Source organism: Nanorana parkeri, unplaced genomic scaffold, assembly GCF_000935625.1.
Source record: "Nanorana parkeri isolate BGI_ZX_2015 unplaced genomic scaffold, ASM93562v1 scaffold2197, whole genome shotgun sequence".
Lineage (NCBI taxonomy): Eukaryota > Metazoa > Chordata > Amphibia > Anura > Dicroglossidae > Nanorana > Nanorana parkeri.
Window position 1 is genome coordinate 35,669 of NW_017308465.1, and position 14,267 is coordinate 49,935.

Sequence of the window (14,267 nt, forward strand, 5' to 3'; positions counted from 1 at the left end):
AATATATATATTTAGTATTATATATATAAATATATATATTTAGTACAATAAAAAGGTATGTGTATGTAGACAGATGGGTTAGACTCAGGGCCAGAAGTGCGTGGTTCAATGTCTCCCTCTTTCCCTCCTGTGCGGCTATTTATCTTAGAGTGCTTGGAGTGATGTAATATCCTACCAGCACCGCAGAGCGGATTACATGTCGCAACCGCCGAGAGCTGATTTAATTGTGGATGGCATTGGCGCCCGGTGGATGCGACATGTAGTCCAATACCGCCCACAATCCTGAATACCGCAACCCCCAGGCGCCGATGCCATCCGCAATTAATTCAGCTCTCGGCGCCCGGCGATTGCAGTATACAGGATTCGAATCCCAGAGCGGCAGCCTAATCTAGTGGGCAGGGCCGATCCAGAGTCTAGTGCCGGGAGGGGCAGTACCAGAAAATAAGGTGTTGCTTACAGAATAGAATATTGTAATACATTACGTTGCAGTTGTTTGTCCTTTTTTTTTTTATAGATCCTGACATTTTTGTGTGCAGCAATGGGATCTCTGCCAAACAACAATTGGCACATTACTGTCATTAAAATGGGTCTGTCATCCATATTGCACATTACTATGTTTTTTTGCAGTAGAGCGTTGTGATACACATGATCCAGGCACAGTGTGAAGGATGGAGGGCCCCAGACTGAAGGTAGGGGGCCCCGGAACCTGCAATGTCGGCAGTTACCAGGGCCCCCTTCCTCCTGTCTGGGCCCCCAAGTGACAGAATGCTAGGGCCCAGTCACAGCTGCAACTATGTGACCCTGGTAGTTCTGCCACTTTATAGAGGACTATAAAACCCAACAATACATTATACAGCAATGCAGAATACCACCAGGTATAAAGCACTACAAATCCCAGCAATACATTATACAGCAATGCAGAGTACCACCACCTATATAAGACTACAAATCTCAGCAATAGATTATACAGCAATGCAGAATAATACCATCAGCTATAGAGCACTACAAATCCCAGTAATACATTATACAGCAATGCAGAATACCACCAGCTATAGAGGACTACAAATCTCAAGAAATACGCTATACAACAATACAGAATAATACCATTTGTTATAGAGCACTACAAATCCCAGCAACAAATTATACAGCAATGCAGAATACCATTATCTATAGAGGACTGGTGTTGGGTCCTGTATCCTGGTCCTCGGTAGTGACGCCACTGAATCTACTGCTGGGATTTGTTGTCCTCTATAGCTGGTGGTATTTTGCATTTCTATATAATGTATTGCTGGGTTTTGTAATCCCTCTACAGCTTGGAGTTGAGGGAGCTGGAATCACCATGGTTGCAGCAGTTGTGGCTGCGACTGGAGCCTAGCACTACACCATTGTCCTAAAATCATTAGTCTGTATTATTTTAGAAAAACTGTCACATGACACTAAAAATTGGTAATTAGTATCAGCGAGTACTTGCGGAAAAGTATAGGTACTCGTACTTGGTCTGGAAAAAATTGTATTGGTGCATCCCTAGTTGTTAGCCCTACTCATGCACTAAATACAGTAAAACAGTAACACAAAAACAAAAAATCCTTTATTTGAAAAAAAAACACAACACAGTTTTTGACAATTCCTTTGTGGAAAAAAAAATGTTCATCGATGTAATCCAAATGTCAGTCACATCCTCCAAAGATGTAGATCCACATCAATCATGATGGACAACGGCCACCGACTTGCCAAAAGAAAAAATCCCCACTGCCTGCCACCACGAATAATCCAGATGAACACCGGCTGCAAAATGACAGCTCTGCTCCCAAATGTCAACAAAGAGGCAGAGCAAGTTGTGGCATCACGTGACTTGTTGCTCCTATTTGTTTATATTCCGTGACAGCTCTTGGTCCCCTAATGGAATGTAAACAAATGGGCAGAACAAGTCCCCTGACAGCACGACTCACTCCACCCCTTCATTGACATTAGGGAGTAGAGCTGTCATTTTACGGCTGTTGTCTATCTTGATTGATGTGGATCTACATTGCCAGATGACGTAATGGACGAGTGGATTAAATTGACAGACATTTTTTTTGTTTTTTTAAATAAAGGAATTGTCAAAAACTGTTTTGTTTTTTTAAATAAATGATTTTTTTCTTGCTATGTGGTGTTTGTTTACTATTTTACTGTATTTGGTGACATAGTTACATCTAGTTCAACTTGTAACTCAATAACAACTACCCCATACCCATTCATGAGGGGGGTAGCATCTGGGTGCCCCCAATATACCACATCTACCGGCCTCCCTCCATCCATATCTCTACTCACCCCCTCATAAAAAGTTAGCAAGTTAGTTAGGCAGGAACCCAGAAAAGGGGGAACCCAGATTCAGATAAGCCCCCTGCCCACAGACCCCCACAACCATCGGGCCAGGGTTATGGGGAAGAGGGCCCCTCTGGCAAAGCACCCTCTCCCTGTTGAGGGCACGTGGCCTAGTATCGTGGGGGAGGATGGGCATGTGGCTTTCCTGCTCTGCCAGGCTGCTGCATGGATCATGGTTCTGGGCAGGGATTTTAGGAGGGACCCCATGCTTTCTTTTTTGCTTTTTTGGCATTGGGGTCCACCCTAAAATTCCTACCAAGCCTAAAGGGTCTGGTATACGCTATTTTTTAAAATTGTTTAATGTCACTTTTCTGCAACGAACATTTGTTTATAATAATCATTTCACTCATCCAAAATTGATGAAAATTCGAATTTGGACAAATACGAATAGTGAAACGAACTGACTTTCGGACCATAAAAATACGAAACAAATTTTTAGCCGGCTTACATGTCTAATGCTCAGCCCCATTTATATCTGTTTTTCTCAAAGATCAATTATGTTCAGCTTATGTTCAGTTGTTTATATCCCCTGTCCATCATATCCCTCTGCCTTTTTCCCTTCCCCATTCTCACTCTACCTAATTTTAAGGCTGGGTTCACACCTAGGCGTATCGAATATGCGTGTTTGTCCTGTGTTTTGTGTCGCACATTTGTCGCGCGATTCGCGGTAAAAAAAACGTGCGACAAACGCGCATTTACTTGGCTGTATCCCAATGGAAACGCGTGACAAAAAGGCCCCAAAGAAGCTCCTGTACTTCTTTGGGTATAGGACGTTTTGTAGCGCGTTCATACGGCCTGTAATACGCCCAGGTGTGAACCATACCCATCGGAAATAATGGGATTTCGGTGTTTGAGCGTTTTGAAGAGCGTAGGAACGTGCTACAAAATGCCCAGGTGTGAACGGGGCCTAAGTCTCCTAGTTGGCCATCTCTGCAGCTATCAGTGCTCTATAATCAGCTGTCACTCATTCTGCCTTCTCTCCTCCATGTGTAACTACCATTCTCCCTCATCTTTTTTTCAGTCATGGTCAATAATCGGTGTTCTGCCTCCCCAGTCTAAGCATTAAAAGTGTGATCTCTGAAACTTACAGTTGTGGCAAGATGGCAATAACTCCCAATCTCAGTAGTATTGGTAGACAGTGACTCAGTCCAAATGACACCTTGAAGATCATTGAGAAGCTTAATCCAAAACAGTGCAGATCTTTACAACAGCGAACATCGGATAGGTCAAAAGGTCATAATGTGATCCACTAGTAAAAGACACGTGAATGATATGCAGACTAGAACATGAAGAAGGGCGGAGTGATCTACTGTACACACAGGAAAAATTGAACTATGGGGAGAGAGAAGAGGAAAGGGGGAGACAACAACCAGAAACAGATTAAACAAATAACTTTTAAAGGCATATCACAATGCACGTGTAACATGACGATCAGCTCCTGGTCTGTCTACCATAAACCACCTACTCTACAGTCAGCTTAGACTATGTCTCCTCCCTGATTCATTTAGTAAGATTACATACTTGAACTAGTCATTTTTAAGTCCAGTTAAAATCAAATATCCTTCTGTAATGCTTAACCCTCTCAGTACACACTTTGTTTAGTTATTTATATACCACCATCATAAGTTACAAAGGAACACATTCACAGTTAGGGTAATTTACATTTCCTATTGGAACTGAACTTTTTACTCTACAAGTCAATGTAAAAGCAAATAGAAAAAGCTGCTTGAAGCAACTCCTTGACTAACTGAAAGGCCCAGAAGTACCCTTAAACATGCTGCATTTGTCAAAGGCCCAACACATGCTGGTATTGTTTAAACCTTGCCCTATACCCCCTGCCCCCCACCAATTTCAATTGACCCATCATCATGATGGGCTACCTTACTGGCAAATAGGAATGTGCAAGAGGTAGGATGGGAAGGCAGGATGCTTTAACTTTTTTGTCAACATTAATATCACATTAGTAGTTGCAGAAAATAAAATAAGGTTGGAGAGGGTGGGCCAGCCCTTTAGTTGTGCTGACATTTGCATTTCAGAGCTTCTTGGGTTTGAGAAGTTTCAAGGCACATGTGAGTTCTGACATAAGATGAGCCAATTAATTGAATATTTCATGTGACCTGTGATCCCAGGCTCTAGGTGCCTGCTGCAGCAGTTTTTGAGGTCAGGTCCAGACCCAGACCCAGACCCACGCTGTCAGGTAACAGGTTTAGTCTCAATAATTTTTATTGGAAATTGTGCCAAAATACAAGTAGAACTCATGAGCTTCAAGAACATATATAAAAGTGTTATAAAACTCAAAACAGAGCAGGCTCTAACATCAAAAGAGACCACCCAAGGGGCTCCAGATACAAAATTTGTTAATGTAGCATTAAGAACAATGAAGCAGAGCCTGCAGATACCAAGCCCATCATTGGTAAATAAATAACAAACAGAGAGAGAACAAAAGGAAAAAAGCAGGGAAAAAGAGGTACCAGGACAGAAGAAATTATAGTGTGAGATATAAGGGAAAGATAGAGGGGAGAAGATTCCAGAAGAATAGCAGAAGATGGGAGGGGAAGAGAACCTGGAATATCCAGACTACAACGACCCATCAACTCAGATGTACACAGGGAGGTCATAACATTTATCCCACCTTCATATGACATATATTTGGTTATCCGGAGGTCCCAAATTTTACAGAATTTTCGCATGGTGTTATGTTGGATAGCAGTGATGAGTTAATTCAACAGATAACAAGACAGCGGCAGGCTGACATTAAACTCAGGCATTAAACCTTAAAAATACATTCAAGTACCCTACCTATTAACAAAAATGTATCTTATTCGTGTATCACTTGGCTGTTTGATCCTCAAATCATCTCTGAATTCATGCTGACACTGTCCTTGCTTGTGGAGGGTGGCTACTTTTGTTCCCCAAGGCCCCTGTGTGTGTTGTAAAGTAGCCACTGCTCCAAGTTCTCTCCCGTGATAGACTACAATCTCACATTTGGTTTACTAATTTGTATTAAAATTGTAGTCCATCACGGTCCATCCACAGTCCCCCCCACCTTACTTCTGCTGACAAATCTCAGTGCAGATGTCCACCAACTGTGGAAGGAGGGAGCAAACAAAAAAAACTAACTACGGTAACTTGCCACATTCAGTACTGGTCCATGGGGATTATTATAACAAATAAAGCAATGACTGCCCATATAAACACATCTGTTTAAGCAGTCTTAGATGAATGACCAATATGAAATTGTATTTAGATTGCTGTCTTGTAAGTAACCCCATTGCTCTTTAGAACATGCATGCTTTTCTAGCCACGTGACTGCTTTTTAGAACATGCATGCTTTTCCAGACAGTCAATAATACCTGTACAAGTCTGAGATAAGAAGGAAACAATGGCACTCATTTTCCAGGCCAGTATCACTATGTCATTATTTATTCTTTTTCTAGGCACCTGAAATGTAATACACTTACATGAAATATTCACTAAGTGTTAAACGATCCACCTTCTCACAAAATACACTTTAAACTTCACATTTTCTGTGCTTCTCCGGTTTATGTTATAACATTGTAATATTATTTTAATACATGCATCAGTAATTTCTTACTGAAATTATTGCTGTAGACCTGTAACTGCTCCTAAAATCATAATTTTAAAATCATAATCATAATAACTATTAATAAAACTTTTTTTTTTAAAGTGAAAGTATTTGGGATACTGCAGCACTGTTAGGGGGGCATGGACAGATAGATGATGGTGGTTATTTTTGGTTAGAAACAGACATTTTTCTTTTTAACTTTTGACAGTCCACAGAAACAATAATAATAAAAGAGAAGCCAATTCATACCAGACCTGGTATTTTTTCTTTCAGTGAGTCAGCGGCCATTGTCTATTGTGATTGATGTGGATGTACATTCCTGTACAACATGGTTAACCTTTGAATTACATCGACGGCCCCTTTTTTTTTCATAGAAGACTTGTCAAAAACTTTTGTGATTTTTTTCAAATAAAGGACTTTGTTTACGGTGTTGTGTGTTTATTTACAGCTTTACTGTTTATTTGGCGAATGAGTAGAGGTAACAACTACCCCTTACTCATTTATGAGGGGTTTTTTCCCGATGCAGCATACCACATTGCACAGTAACACATGTGCATTGGATTCTATTGTGTCAGTGCCTTGGGGCGCCTAAATAAATGGCACCACAGTAAACTGATGCAAGTAATGTGTTAATGTGTACTTGTTAAAGCAACACACCTTCGCAGCATAGTGCAAATGGGCCCGAATGAAATGTAAATAGGTCAGCTGTGAACCCCATTTGAGTGAGCAGAGTGGGTAAGGGGTGGGTAAGCCATATCTCATATACCCAAGGACAACAACTGGTTAAAGTATAATTTCAGTTTGTTTGTTTTTTATGAAAAAAGAGAAGACAAACCAACAAGCAATCTCCATAAATAAGTTTTTAAATAAAATAAATATTACATCACAAAGAATTTAGCAGTTTTTTTTTTGCAAATTAATTCTTTTCACAGTTCAGAAGAAATTCTTTTTAGTTTAGTTTATTGTGTTCTTGCACAAACTGATTTTTGAAAAGGGAGCATCACATATCTACCTGGTGCAATCCTCACTTGATTAATGCCAGTCACTGCTAGGGCGCATAGGAAACAATTGTTTTCTATGTACCTTATTCTTACCACAATGCAGGTGTGATGCGCAGTGGGGTGCGGGAAAATTGGGCACAGACCCCATTTTTGCGCAGTGCACTGGCTGCCGCTGGATGTCACTGCACCACAATGTAAAGCACTCCCATGCAGAGACATGAATGGGGTAATACACTTTGTACACTCCAAATAAGGTTAAGAAAAAATAGTAAACACTGTTGCTCACTGCTGCCACTCAACGGACACTTGCTGCATGTCAGAATGCAGCATTTTACCATGTGGCTAGTGTTAATACCGTATATACTCGAGTATAAGCCGAGATTTTCAGCCCATTTTTTTGGGTGAAAAGTGCCCCCCTCGGCTTATACTCGAGTCAGCGCCAGCGCGTCATCTTACTTACCTCGCCGAGCGTCGCGTCACTGCTGCTCGGTGTGCGGCGCTCCGAGCGGGGTCATCTGGCAGTCTCCGGGTCCTAGGTCATTATTGGTATCTATCTACCAGTAGCTTCCTCATTTCCCACCCTCGGCTTATATTCGGGTCAATACTTTTTCCCAGTTTTTTTTGCTAAAATTAGGTACCTCGGCTTATATTCGGGACGGCTTATACTCGAGTATATACGGTAAGCTTTTAATCAGAAAAAAAAAGATGTTTGCAGATCTAAAACAATAAGGAGTTTGTTTCTAAGCTGAAGAAAAATATAACCCACTCATCATACTCTATCTTGGCAAAGAGCAGCACACTACAATCTCATCACAGCATATGTGCTAAATTGCATAGCTTAATAGAAAAAAAGACTTTAGTGCTTGATTTAAGTACAGAAACTGGCTCTTATGGGCTACAGCATTTTAAACATCCTTTTTGTTTTCTTTTTGCTGTCTTATTTTATAAGCCCAATTATAAACATATATTATTAACAGATATTATGTTGTGCTGTTGATCAGTATTCAAACTTAGGGACATATCCAGAAACAAAGATTTGGGTATTGTATGCTCTCAGCAACTACCCCGGCTCTATGTCTACTCTAAGTACCCTGGGTACTTAAAGTAGACATAGAGCCTGATGGCTCACAGAAAGCAATGAGAGCAGAGGCATTATCCTGCCTTCTAACAAGCCTGGCACCAGAGCTACTCTTCCCTAACCCTGTCCTGAAGATCATAAGTGCTTGTTATAAATGGCTGTGGTTTGCACGTGTTCTGATTGTTGAAATAAAATTGAAACCTGTTATATTGCTACCAGTGTTCTTTAGCTCAGTGTTTCCCAAATGAGGCTTACAGGTGAAATAACTAGCATGTTGTATTAACCGCAGCTTTACAAGGGTTGGCAAAATATGACCTGCTGGTAGTCCTTGTCCAGTATGTTTGGGAAATACCTAATTAAGATGACCCCACACACTTTAAGATTTATTTGTACAATCTACAAAGTTTAGATAGAGTACAAACATGAAAGTATTATATGAACTGTAGAAAAAAAATACTAAAACCAGAGATTGTGGTGTGTGTGGTCAGCTTTGGCTATATAGTGAATTAAATCTAATGAGAAATGATCAGTCTAATGTATGCATTGTCATACAGTTTCTAATTCTTTACACGTACAATAAACCTTATTGCAGCCAAAACATGTAAATATATATGGAGGGGAAATTCTTTCAGCACCATGGGTCATCTCTGTGGTGCTGACATGAGGCAGAGTCAGGAAAGGAACATTATGGTATATAAAAAACTATTTTCTGTTATCTTAACCTAATTACACAGGCAGGTTGCAATTACTGTAAACCAGTATAAGGACCCTTCAACAAGATTTTTTTTAGGCATTGATCAGCACTGTTCTTTGCTTTTTATTTTTACCTTTTTAATAACCTTTAGCCATTTATGCACCCTCTAGGAACACGGTCTCCTACGTTTTCTAATTTGTGCCTTACATAGCATTTTAAAACCACCTGTCCATTATTATGACTTGTACTATAAAATTACAACAGTAGGTAAAATGCTCTAACCCAAATCAAAGATTTTTGTTCTGACTAAACCAATTACAGAAACAAATTTAGTTGCTGTGGGTTACAAAACTTTGCATATCTTCATTGCTCTTCACATTGACTTATTTTAACTAATCCTGACATTCACTTGTGTACTTACAAAGTAAATATAATAAGGGTTCTCTTACCTCGCAGGGTGAGCTTGCACTCTGTTTGCATCCTTGTCTTTGGAATGACTGAGAGGTGCCCAGTGAGAGAGAGGGGGGGGGGAGGTATGTGAAGCAGCAGCGCAGGAGAATAGGGAGGAGGAAAAACATAGTGAGCCGCTTGTAAGCAGATCTGTAGCTTATCTATGTGCAACAACCTTATTGCTAGAGCATGGATCCTTGTTACAGCTATGCTTTTCTGCTTATTCTGTGTATGGGTTATCTTGAAGAACAATTATGAATTCCTTAAAGTGACTGCTCCAAACTCACTCCTGTGATGTACTACAATCTCAATGGAAATTAGTAAACTAAATGTGAGAGTATAGTCCATTTGTGCAAGCTTGAAATTAGCAGTTCAGGCTAGGTTCACACCATGGCTATTAAGCTGGTGAGCTGTTTTCATGCAATTGTCGTGCGTTTTTGTTTGTGCGATTTTGCTTTGAAAACCGTGCAGTTTTTAATGCATAGAGATGTCTATGGGACCCAAATTGGGCGACAACCGCCCAAAAATAGCTCCTGCACCTTTTTGCGTGACAGGTGATTCCTGCCGCACGACAAATCACAAAGGTGTGAACTGCTTCCATTGACATCCGCACTATAAATCGCCTAGGTGTGAACCTAGCCTTAAGTAAAACCACAAACATCTTGCAACTAAAAGAATTCTTTATGTAGGGATAGTCAAACATTTCACAATCGGCAATGATGTCAAAAACTGATCAGCAGTTACACAAAACACCTACAATAATTATTCTTGCTAAAGGTGGCAATACTCATCGTACATTTTGAATTATATCATAATTATTCTAAAACATGACTATAATCTATAAATACTGTACAGTATATATGGCTATATGCTACCCATATTTCAAAGAATGTCCCCCATCAAAGAATTCTGATCTTTCACTACTATGAGATTATGCATCACTACCTTCGCCCACCCCACTTACACACTCTCATCAGGACAAATTTTAATTCTTTACAGAGTTACCTTTCTTAAATGAGAACTATGGGGTTAGGGCTTTTCCCCATAGTTCTCCTTAGGGTAACGGGAGGACACAAACTAGCGTCCTCCCGTCACCCTAAGCTCAGTATACCGCAAGCTACAGCTCGCGGCATACTGAGACGCCGCAGTATACCGCGAGCCACTTCTCGCGGTATACTGAGACACTGCAGCTGAAGTGGATCCCGACAATTATGTCTGGATCCGCCCAGCTGCATGAGTGACAGCTGGCTCTGCCTATCTAGAGGCAGAGCCAGCTGTACCCGCCCCTCCCCTGTCCGTTCCGCTACTCAGCGCCGGAGGATCGGAGCGGGGAGGAGGGAATCCAGTCTCTCCTCTGTCACTGCAGAGAGCCATGACAGGATCGAGAAGTGAGCGAACGCCGGTATGTGTTCGCTCACTTCCCGATCTACTGAGCCGACCTGTGACAGTCTCAATGTCACAGGTCGGCTAGAACTATGAGGTGAGTGAAAAGCACTCACCTCATAGTTCTCCTTTAAGTCTCCATGCACATTTTCACATTGCGTGAAGGCACACCAAAGTGCGCCCTTTGGTGTGCATTCATGCAACACATTAAAAACGTGCAAAGCACTTGCAGTGCTATTACTTGTCAATGGCACCCTGAATGTGGACGGTAAAACGCACATTTTTGACTGTGACTGGATGTGCGTCAAACACTCACAAACGCGCAGGAACAAAATACGGGACGCTCTCAGCTGAAAATGCTGTATGAGTTATTTTGCCACATTTGTTGGAAAAAAAACAGAGTCAGTTGTAATACTGACACCTCAGCTCCCAGACCCGAATGGCATGACTCTAGCCAAAAATTCAGATTTTATCATGTGTGTGCAAATGTAAGAAATTGCTCAGGACAGCAAGTGGTTAATGAGTGTGTGATTTGTGTGTTATGTGTGTTTTAATGCATGTGCTATGTGTGTGTTTTAATGTGTGTGTGTGTGTGTGTGTTTTAATGTGTGTGCTTTAATGAGTGTATAAATGATTGAATATGTATGTTTCCCTATTTTGCCTAAGCAGTGATGCTGAACATTTTTTAAACCTGAGTGCCCAGGCTGCAACGCTATACTAAAGTTATTTTCAGTGTTGGCACTTTTAGATAAATAAATTGATTTTGCGTCGCAGTTTGGGCACTCAAGTTTAAAAACTTTTGCCATCACTATCCTAGTCTGACAGCAGCGCAGACAAGAGCCCGGAGGTAACGGGGGAGGGGCTGTAGATACAGGGAGAGCGGACCTACCGGACCCTGAGAATGAAATTTAAATGAAAAACATTTTTATGTGTTTTGTCAAAGGAAACCAATTTTAATGCTGTTTCGGATTCGGCGGTAATGAGCCATATATATATATGTGGCTTTTTTTTCTGCTCGCGTGCACCCCCAAGCAGAACACACTGGCACTTGTAAACAGCCATAAACAGCTGTTACATACAAGCGTTCGGGTGGCTCTATAGCCGTCCGATCGCTTGTACGGTGGCCAACAGTGTGCGCCCCTCCTCTTTCAGCGCTGCCCCCCCTCCACCCCCGTTACTGGCTCGATGGCTCTGCATTAGGATGGGAGGGAGATCAGCATCACTTACGCATTCAGCTGTTATTTCTCTGGCTGCTGTAGCCAGATAAGAACCTGGTGAAACAGATCTCTGCTTCATCAGCTTCTTTGGGGGTCCCCAGGTGACATTAGGGGTCTTAGAGACCCATGGTGTCTCCATAAAGAGAACCTGTCAGTGTGCCTGTGCTATCACATAGGTGTAACGAGTCCCGGCGGGGAAGTGTCACTCCGACCGTCCCCTCTGCTGAAGCATTTTCGCATTGCTCAATACCTGTCAATAAGTGGTCATTGTTCCTCATTGCCTATCCGTATTCAAGTTTTCTTTGCTATATAGAGACTGTAAGCTATGAAGCAATAGCCCACAACTCTCACCCCTTTCTATTTTTGTTATAAGGCTATGATGCAAGAATCTCTAACTCCCCGATAAAGATTGGGAGCGACGCCTGAGATTCACGCCTGAGAAGCCTTCAACTCATACTTACCTCAGCATATAACCTCCGCAGTTGAGATCCTATCAGTTACAGTCAGAGCAGGCGAGACAATAGGGGTTTTTTAGCCCCCTATGTGATAGCAATTATATTAAGTGTTAAAAAAAAATCTAGTCACATGTAGAACATTTTAAAAACAAACGCCAAATTTTAACCGCCCCCAACCGCCCCAAAAATATTAAACTTAAGTAGTGATAACTTTAACATGAATACATATAATAAAGAGGGAAGTAAAGGGGGGGGGGGTATGCATTTATGTTAAAAATAATCTAAATATGCATATAAGGGACGACATCACGTCAAATAGTGGGGGAGGACGTGGTATCCTTATGGCTGGAACTGGACATGACTAATCGTCCGACCCTGCTGCAAAAAGGGAGGACGCCAATAAAGCTGTTCGCGATGGAACCTTATCTAAGTAGGTATCCTAGGAGGGGGGATGCATGCTTTTTGCGGGGTATGGGTATTCCGCTGGCGCATGACAAAACTGAGGGTCCTGTGACCGAGTTGCAGTTTTTGGGTATCATCATTGATACGCAGGCCATGAAATGCCGCTTGCCGCAGGACAAGTTTAAGGATCTCCAACGGGAGGTGGGTGCGGCTCAGAGGGCGCGGAAGGTGCGTCTCCGCCTGCTTCAATCTCTTTTGGGTAAATTGAACTTCGCCTGTCGCATTATGCCGATGGGGAGAATTTTCAATCGACGTTTGTGTGCGGCTAAGGCGGGGATCACCTCCCCTCATCATTTTGTTCGTTTGACTGGCGAACACAGGGCGGATTTGGCGGTTTGGGAAGCGTTTTTAGATAATTACAACGGTAGATCGTTGTGGATGGCGCCCGTGGTGTTGGCTTTTGACCTTGAATTGTACACGGATGCGGCGGGCAGCACTGGTTTTGGGGCGTATTGCCAGGGGGCTTGGTGTGCCGAGGCGTGGTCGGAGGATTGGCGCGAGGCGGGGTTTTTGGGCAATTTGGCGCTTTTGGAGTTGTTTCCCATCATTGTGGCCATGGAGGTTTGGCGGGAGCGTTTTCGTGATCGGCGTATTCGGTTCCATTGTGATAACATGGGTGTTGTGGAGGCGGTGAACCGGTTGTCGGCTTCTTCGCCCCCAGTGGTGCGTTTGCTGCGGCATTTGGTTCTCACTTGCTTGCAGCTCAATTGTTTTGTCAAAGCAGTGCATGTTCCTGGTGTGCGGAATTCGGTTGCTGATGCGTTGTCTCGTTTTCAGTGGGACAGGTTCTGGTCGCTGGCACCGGGAGCGGAGCGGCAGGGGATTCCTTGTCCTGGGCATCTTTGGAGGGTGGCGTTGGCGTCTCCGCAGCGCTGATTCGGCAGTCGGTAAGTACGGGCACTTGGACGGCGTACTCGTCAGCTTGGCGGGAGTGGTCGGATTTGGTGAGTGGAGCGGCCGCCCCATTGTCTGAGGGGGATCGTTTGGCATTGCTGTTGTACTATATTGGGCGGGGGTTTGCCCAGGGTGTGTCGGTTTCCAAGATGAATGGGCGTTTGGCTGCTTTTGCCTTTTTGTTTAAGGCTATGGGTGTGCAGGACATGACCAAGCAATTTTTGGTGCGGCATCCAATACGTGGTTTTCGGAAGGGTCGCGTGACCCCGGACTCCAGGCGTCCGGTGTCTTTTGAGTTGCTGGTGGAGCTTATGGGTGTGTTGGAGGGGGTGTGTGTTTCCCGGTACGAGGCTGTGCTGTTCAGGGTGGCGTTTGCGCTCGCCTTTTTTGGGGCGTTGCGGGTGGGTGAGCTTGTCAGTAACAATAGGCAGGGTTTGGGGGGTTTGCAGTGGGGGGATGTGTGTTTGACTGGTGAGCGGGTGGAGGTGCGGATCCGTCGTTCCAAGACCGATCAGTTGGGTCGGGGGGCGGAGGTCGTTTTGGGCAAGGTGGAACCGGAGGCGGTTTGCCCTGTGTCTTGTGTCAGGGGTTACATGGAGTTGAGGGGACAGGCGGCTGGCCCCTTTTTGCGGCACGCAGATGCTTCTGCTCTGTCGCGCTATCAGTTTTTGGCGGTGTTCCGG